The 8,109-nt window shown below is 37.7% G+C and overlaps 1 pseudogene; it reads left to right on the forward strand.

The window, feature by feature from the left end:
* The first annotated feature begins 354 nt into the window (after positions 1–354).
* Positions 355–996, forward strand: LOC118857896 (annotated as a pseudogene).
* The last annotated feature ends 7,113 nt before the right edge of the window (positions 997–8,109 follow it).

Genomic DNA, 8,109 nt, shown 5'->3' on the forward strand with positions numbered 1-8,109 from the left:
CAAAATTAGGAAAGAGAATGAGTACCGAAATAGCCAAAGAATTACAAACCTCATTAGAATGCAAGATGAAGGTAAGTTAACCAACACTTGATGAACTCTGTGGATTCTCAAGAGAATACAGACCTACAGGAAGTTTTTTTTCAAAATGGTTCAAAAAGAGAAATAAGAATCCTCAAGGAAAAAAGTAGGAAGGGAACAAGTGTCCGAATATGTGCCTGCACAATAGAAATAATTAGAACAGAAAAACTTGAATCCACAATAGTGAGTCTCCCCAAAGAATCCAAAGAGAGAACAATAGAAAATAATATAAATATACTGAAATGCAGACTATCTAGAAGAAGACAAAGAGAAATCATGTTAAAAGGACACATAACCAGGCAGCAATCACTGTTATGGTCCAGGGCTCTTCTCTGGCAGGAAAAGGCAGCAGCAATAGCAGCAGGTTCAATAGCCCCAGACACATTGCAAACTACATTGCAAAAGTTGGAAAAGAAAGAGACTATTAAGAGAAATATTAAGCAGAGAAAGCAGAGTCAAAGGAGTTTCTGGTGAAGAAGGCATTGAACTTGCCAGGCTTGAATAGAAAAGTGGAATATTTCTTAAATTAGAAAGAATTTACAGATGCTGACAACACATAAGAACCTGAAAAAAATTTAGACTGTCTAGAGTAAATTGAAATGTTTCTTAATTTTCTAAAGGCTGGAAAAGAAAAGGAACCAAAAGAAAGGCTTTATCTGATGTGAATCAAATGATGGAATGTCAAAAAAAATGATAGTCTGCTGGCAAACCCAGAGGCTTTGCAGGACAACTTGATCCAGAAAGAATTATTCGTGTTACAGAGAGCAAGGGAAAACTGATATTTCTCATGAAGTGCAAAGATTCTTATGAAGTCAATTTGATGCTAGTCAAAGAAAGAAACATAAAGCGTCCTCAAATCATCATTTTGATGAGGGGTGATTAATGTGGCACTCCTGCCTAGAAGATGAAGCTCAATAACTGTATGCATTGAGATATAAACACACACATATATGTATGTGTGTGTATGCATCTATATGTGTATATGTATATATGTACATTCCATTCTTTAATTTACTAGCAGCGAAGCACCATCTATATTCTGAGAAATGAGTTTGATTGATTTTTAAAATTATTTTTGTTTTAGTTTTGTTTAGGTTGGGGTTTTTTTGCATCAGTAACACTGGTAATTTTGAACAAGTAAGTACAAATGTTTTACATTTATTTAATTTATCAGAGAAGAAAGTATTCAACACTACGAATTACTAACTTCCACCCCATTGGAGAAAAACTCGTGTAGTCATTACTTTGAATCTTAATAAATTGTTAACTATTGGCTGAGAAAATACTATGTACTTGGAGAATTTTGACATTTATTTGAAGCCAAACCTTGAAGGCAAATTACATCTTACAACTTAAAAAAAGCACATAATCTTTCTACAAGAAAAAATGTGAGAGTAAAACCAAGATGGCACAGTAGAGGAAACATTTTCCCAACATTCCCTCCAGACAACTTTAAAATAATGCCTCAAACTGAATTATAAAGTGGTGGAGACACAAAATGTTGGGGTGAAACATTTTTCCAGCCCAAGAGAGCATATGAGGTCAGAAGGAGACATTAGGGGCTGGCCCAGAACCCACATGGCAGCAACATAAGCTGTTGGTCTTGGAGGTGATGACAGCAGCAGCAGCAGCTTTGGGAGCTCTCCAGTCAAAGACAGTAAGGGGATCGGGAAACTGGTCAGAAAGAGATTACAGAAGACCCCTATGCTAGGACTGGGTGCTGTTTGGCAACTCCATTGCCTATACACGCTTCTGGGTCGCAGTTCTAGGGCAAAAAGGAGCACTTTCAATTACCAGGGATGAGGAGCCCTGAGGAGCAGTCACACTTGTAGCTGCCAGGTATCAGCAGCCCTTCTTGGGTAAGGACAGAGTGCAGACCATACCTCTTCCCATATCACATCACCTTAGAAGCACCAAAAATTTCTAAATCCCCAGAGCTAGTTTCCCTTGTAGTATGTAAAAGTCTGAAGCTTATACAGTGTCCCACTCCCACCCTCATTCTGGGAACAGAGCCCAACTTTGACATAAAGTTCAAAGTCAAGAAATATGGTGGAAAAATAAGCAAACAATAACAACAAAAATGAACCTGACAATAAAGGTTATTATGGTGACAGGGAAGATCAAGACATAAACTCAGGAGAAAATGATGTCAAAACAGCTATAAGCAAAACTTGTAAAATGTAAATTGTACACAATTTACAAAAAAAAATGTAAATAGGACACAAGCCCAATAAAAATCCCTGGAATAGCTATTTTTTTTTCAAAATTAAATAAGTGGTAGAGGAGAAAGGGGAAAAAATGAAAGTGATGGCAAAAATATTCTGAAAAGAGAATTAACAACTTGGTAAAAGAGGTACAAAAATACTGAAGAAACTAACACCTTAAAAAATAGAATTGGTCAAGTGGTAAAAGTACAAAAGCTCACTGAAGAAAATAATTCCTTAAAAATTAGAATTGGGCAAATGGAAGCTAATGAGATATCAAGAAACAATAATAAAATATCAAAAGAAAAAATAAAATAGAAGAAAATGTGAATATCTCATTGGAAAAACACCTGACCTAAAAAATAGAAGGAGAAGAAGTAACTTGAAAATGATGGGACTAAAAGTCACAATCAAAGAAAGAGACTACTAGGGGTGGGAACCTGTAGCCTCAAGGCCACATGTGGTCTTCTAGGTCCTTGGGTGCGGTCTTTTGACTGAGTCCAAGTTTTATAGAACAAAGCCTTTTATTAAGGGGATTTATTCTGTAAAGTTTGGATTCAATCAAAGGGCCACATTTGGGGATGTAGAGGACCACATGTGGCCTTAAAGCCACAGGTTCCCCAACCCTGACCTTAGACATTATATTTTAATAAAATACAAAAGAAAACTGCCCCAGTATCTTTGAACCAGAGAGTAAAATAGTCATCGAAAAGAATCCACTGATCATCTCCTGAAAGAGATTCCCAAATAACACACCCCCATACTAATATTATAGCCAAATTCCAGAGCTCCTAGATCGTAAAGAAAATAATTCAAGCAGCCAGAAAGAAACCATTCAAATACTATGAAGTCACAGTCAAGATCACACAAAATGTAGCAGTTATCACATTAAAGGAATGGAGGGCTTGGAATATGACATTCTCAGGTTAAGCAAAAAATAATAAATAATAAATAAATAATCACAATCAAAAGAGATAAGATAAGCAGGGAACCTTGTTCATTCATGTCTGATTCTGTGTGGCTCATGAACTTTTGTCTGTGGAGTTTTCTTGGTAAAGATCTATTTCTGGGGGCAGCTAGGTGTTGCAGTGAGTAGAACACCAGCTCTGGAGTCAGGAGGACCTGAGTTCAAATCCAGCCTCACACACTTGACACACTTACTAGCTGTATGACCTTGGGCAAGTCACTTAACCCCAATTGCCCTGCCTTCCCCCCTCCAAAAAAAAACAACAAAAAAATCAAAACAAAAAGATCTATTTCTGCTATGTTCTTGATAAGTTCTACTTTTGCAATTCTTATTTCTCTTTTAAATCATTCGGGTACTATTTTGTGTTTCTATGTTCTTTTGGGCATCTACAGGATTCTTTGCATCATGAGGTGATGGTTCACTTTCCTTGGTCTTGCAATCCTTCTCTGCCATTGTTTCACTAAATTTTAAACTGCTGAAATTTCTTTGTCTCTGGTGGAGAGCTATAAATTTAAATCTATTCCTATTTGGGAGAGGTTTGAGATGTTTTGAGAATCAGAGAAAATATCTAATTTTCCATCTTGTTACCTAGAAGTGTTCTCAATAACTTTTAAGGAAAAACTAATATAAATTGCATGAGACAGGATTTAGGACATTATTCTTACTACAGAATCACCTAAGGTGAGCTGACATCCAGGTTTTTCCAGGACACTTTCTGTTATGGGAAGATCATAGACTAATATAAGCATAAGGGACCTTTGAGATCATTCAATCTCATACATTCATTTTAAAGATAACGAAACTAAAGCCCAGGAAGGTTAAGTGACTTGTCTAAGGTCACACAGGTAGTAAATATCAAAGTTAGGATTCAAAACAAAAATTCTGATATTTATTGGGAGAAGGTGCCATTTTCTCCCTGAAAGGGCTCAGCCTGCTCCTCACTGATGTCTAAAGACTGCCTGCCCAGAGATTTGAGCCTTGTGGTCCACTTCATGACTATTGGTAGTGGGAGTAGTAAGGGCAAGGCTAAAAGAACTAGGGCAAAGCAATGGAAAACAGGAGTGGGAGGAAACAATTGAAAGTCTATGGTCAGATTATCTCTTACAAGGCTAATGGCCTTAAATAATTCTGCTATCCCACCACTTTTATTCCTAATCTGTTCAGCCCTAGTCCTCTCCAGTTCCTGTCCTCCATTGCCCATCCTTTTCACTATGCCCTTTCAATGTCTCCTTTATTGTTAACTATTCATCCTAGGTTCCTTTCTCTATATTCCTTCTATCTACTGCCTGAAACCTAGTTTTCTCCTAAAGAGACCACATCTCTTTGACCACTTGCCAAAGGCAGCTCCTTCTTCTCTTATATTCCTTGACAAACAACCAGAAGGAACATACTGCTTGTTCTCCAGTGCCATTTTTCTACCACCACTCAGCAACTACTTCTTTTTCACTCTGATTTCACTCTGTCCAGGTCCTTGTTGTTTTTATAGAATCATAGATCTTGAGGTCAAATAGTCCAACACCTTTATTTTACAGATGAAGTTACACAGTAAGTTAACTTGTCACACAATCGTAAAATGTCAGAAATAGGATATGAACCTAGTTCCATCTGTGAATTTCTGAAACAATTTCCTTTCCCCTCTCCCCCAATACATTCAATATATGGTTCATAGTCTTTTCCAGCCCAGCTTCCATCCACATCAAACACACTAGCCTTCTACTTCCTAACTTTCTTCAATTTCCACAGATCTGTTTCCAACTTACTTTAACCATCCTCTGCCAACTAAGTCTAGGAAAAATGTTCTCCATTGGTTTCTTTCAAACTAGAATCTCCATATCTTTGGAATACAAGCTTCATCAGGATTCTCTGGAGGATGTTCATCAGGTAGTAACTATTTTCTTATTAATTGAAATTATTCCTAATGAGAAGTTAGGCGCTTAAAACCTTCAATAATTGTGAATGAATGAGTAAATGAAACTTGATGGCATAACCTGTGAAAGATATATGAAAGGCCCCCAGGGCTACAACTATGAATTTCCATGCATAGGGAAAATTCAAACCTGTGAAAGATACATGAAAGGCCCCTAGAACTATAACTATGAATTTCAATGCATAGGGAAATTCAATAAGGGGACAGTGGAGTCTAAAGTATGACCACTCCTCTACATATGTAAGGTAGGTTACAGACAGATATCATAGTAATTGAATGGGTGTTTGAAGAGGGCAGGTGTTAGGTCCGAGAAGATTATTAAGTCTGGTCAGTCCTGAACTTGTTAGGGGAAAAGAAACTGACCTGAAAGTCCATAGATAGAAGAAGCTGTCTCAATTAAAATTTACCAGAAAAGATAAATGGAGGTAATTCTCCTTTAAGACGGCATGTGACCTGATAATTAAGGATGGTTCTAAAGACCCTGCCTCTGGCCAAGAGATCTCACATTGAGCATGCAATACATTTTTATAAGCATAGAAAGAAGAACAGAGCAGAAATCATCTGGCCAGCATCATAGAGATGGAAGGTCATTATTGGTTACATCAAAGGAAGCTGGCATAGCCCCTATATGTCATGAGGACTACCTGTCTCTAACTCTAAGGAATGCCTTTGTAAATTTGTGGGTGCTAGCTATATTGTGAGGTCCCTGATAACGGCAGACTTAATTGTTAAAGATGGGACAAGGTCAGGTGGTCCTGACTTTTCTGAGATACCCCACAAACTTTGCAGGAAATGATGAAAAAATGTTTTATAAGAGTATTGAGTTTTTCTTTAACTAGCAGCAATTGTGTCCTTGGTATTGCTCTTCAGAGAAGAGGAGCGTGAACTTTAGTACACATAAATTTCTTCACTCAAAACTCAGAGAAAAGGCTTCAGGTTTGGTAGAATATTGTTACAGTATAAAATCAAATTTAAAATACAGGATCATAAATTCATTTCCTCACAGCAAAGATTTGAACAAGATGGAAAAAACTTTAAAGGTGGTTATTAAGTGATGATGGCCTAAAAATGGCATTGAAGAACACAGGTCATATATGCTAACATCTCCTTCTGTCTCTGTGTGTTAGAATGTCAGGGTGTGAGAGAAGAGCACCAATATCAACCTTGTAGGTAGAGGTCACTCTCAGTAGTGAGCATAATAGTGAGGATTCAAACTCAAATCCTCTCACCATAAATTGAGCAATTTTGCCACAGTACAACTATAGAAGGTGTTAGGCAGAAGAAGACAGGACCTGACAAGCACTACATTCTCCATGAGGCAGAAGAACTAAGAGAATTACAACATGCCAGCTCTGTAAGAAGGTGGTAAGGAGACAGTCTTGATGGTAATCCCTTGTATTGGGGTATAGCAAGGCGGGTGCTGGCAGATCTGGGCCAAGATGGGAAGCAGTCAATTAATAAACATTTATTAAGTGACTACTATGTATTGGGCACTGTTCTAAGTACTGGGGATAGAAAGAAAGACAAAAGATAGTCCCTGCTTTCAATAGGATTATAGTCAAATGAGAGAGGCAACATATAAACAATTTTGTACAAATAAGCAACATACAGAAAAAACTAGAGAAAATCAATAGAGGTAAAGCACTAGAAATAAAGGGAGCTGAGAAAGGCTTCTTGTAGAAGATAATATTTTAGCTAAGACTTCAAGGCTTCAAGGAAGCTAGGAGGCAGAGATGAAGAGGGAGAGAACTCCATGCATGGGGGATAGCCAGTGAAAATATCTGGAGTTGTGAGATGCAGTGTCTGGTTAGAGGAACATTTAGAAGGCTGGTGTGACTGGATTGCAGGATATTTTAGAGGGTATAAGGTGTAAGAAGACTGAAAAGGAGGGAGGAAGGTAATGAAGGGCTTTGGAGGACTAGAGAATTTTACATTTGATCTTGAGGATGAGAGGGAGCCAATAAAGTTTATTGAGTAGGGGGTGACATGGTCAGACCTGTGCTTTTTAGGAAGATCACTTTGGTAGCTGAGTAAAGGATGGATTGGTATAGAAAAAGACTTATGGTAAGTAGACCAACAAGCAGGCTATTTCAGTAGTCTAGGAGTAAGGTGATGAAGGCATTCACCAGAGTGGTGGCAGTGTTAGAGAGGAGAAGGGGATGTTGTGAGTGAAATTTAACAAAAAGATAAACTGAGGCATGCTTTTCCAAGCAAGATATTTTATTAACAGGGGCATACCACCTGTCAATAAAATGGTCAATGAATGGCCTCCAATTGTGCCAAAGACCCAGAAATGAAGATGCACCTTATTTTTATAAGCATAGAACAAAGAATAGAACAAAAATTGTATAATGGGCTGGCATAATGGTGGGGGCTGGGGAGATCATGATTGGATACATTAAGGAAAGAGGGCATGCACACACATGGGCTGAAGACCACCTTTCTTTGTTTCAAAGGAATGCTTTACGAATTTATGGGACCCAACTGCATCTCTTGGTCATTGATAGTGGACCGAGAGTAGGAAATTTAGCTAATTAGCTAATTAGAATAAGATAAGAATTAGAATTAGATACGATCAAGGATGAGGTTAAGATGGAACAAGGGCAGCTTGCCTGTTTTCAAGGGTTTCAAACAGGTATCCTGGAGTTTCTCAGGATGACAAACTTCCTTGCCAGAGTGATTTGTAGTTGGTGTTGAGATGCAAGGCCCACAGAGTGTTGTATTGAACCTCTACACTTAGTTCAGAATTTTTCTTTAATTAACAGTGATTGTGGGAAAACTTAAACCTTTGCATCTAACTAGCGAGAAAGAGACCGAATATTTGAAATCTCATGCTTCTATATTCAGAGACAGGGAAAAGTTCTGAGGTTTGTTATAATTTTATATAGAACAAGGTTGCAGAATGAAATTAATTACAGAGCGGAATCAAAGGT

Source organism: Trichosurus vulpecula, chromosome 7 (genome assembly GCF_011100635.1).
Source record: "Trichosurus vulpecula isolate mTriVul1 chromosome 7, mTriVul1.pri, whole genome shotgun sequence".
NCBI classification, from domain to species: Eukaryota; Metazoa; Chordata; class Mammalia; order Diprotodontia; family Phalangeridae; genus Trichosurus; species Trichosurus vulpecula.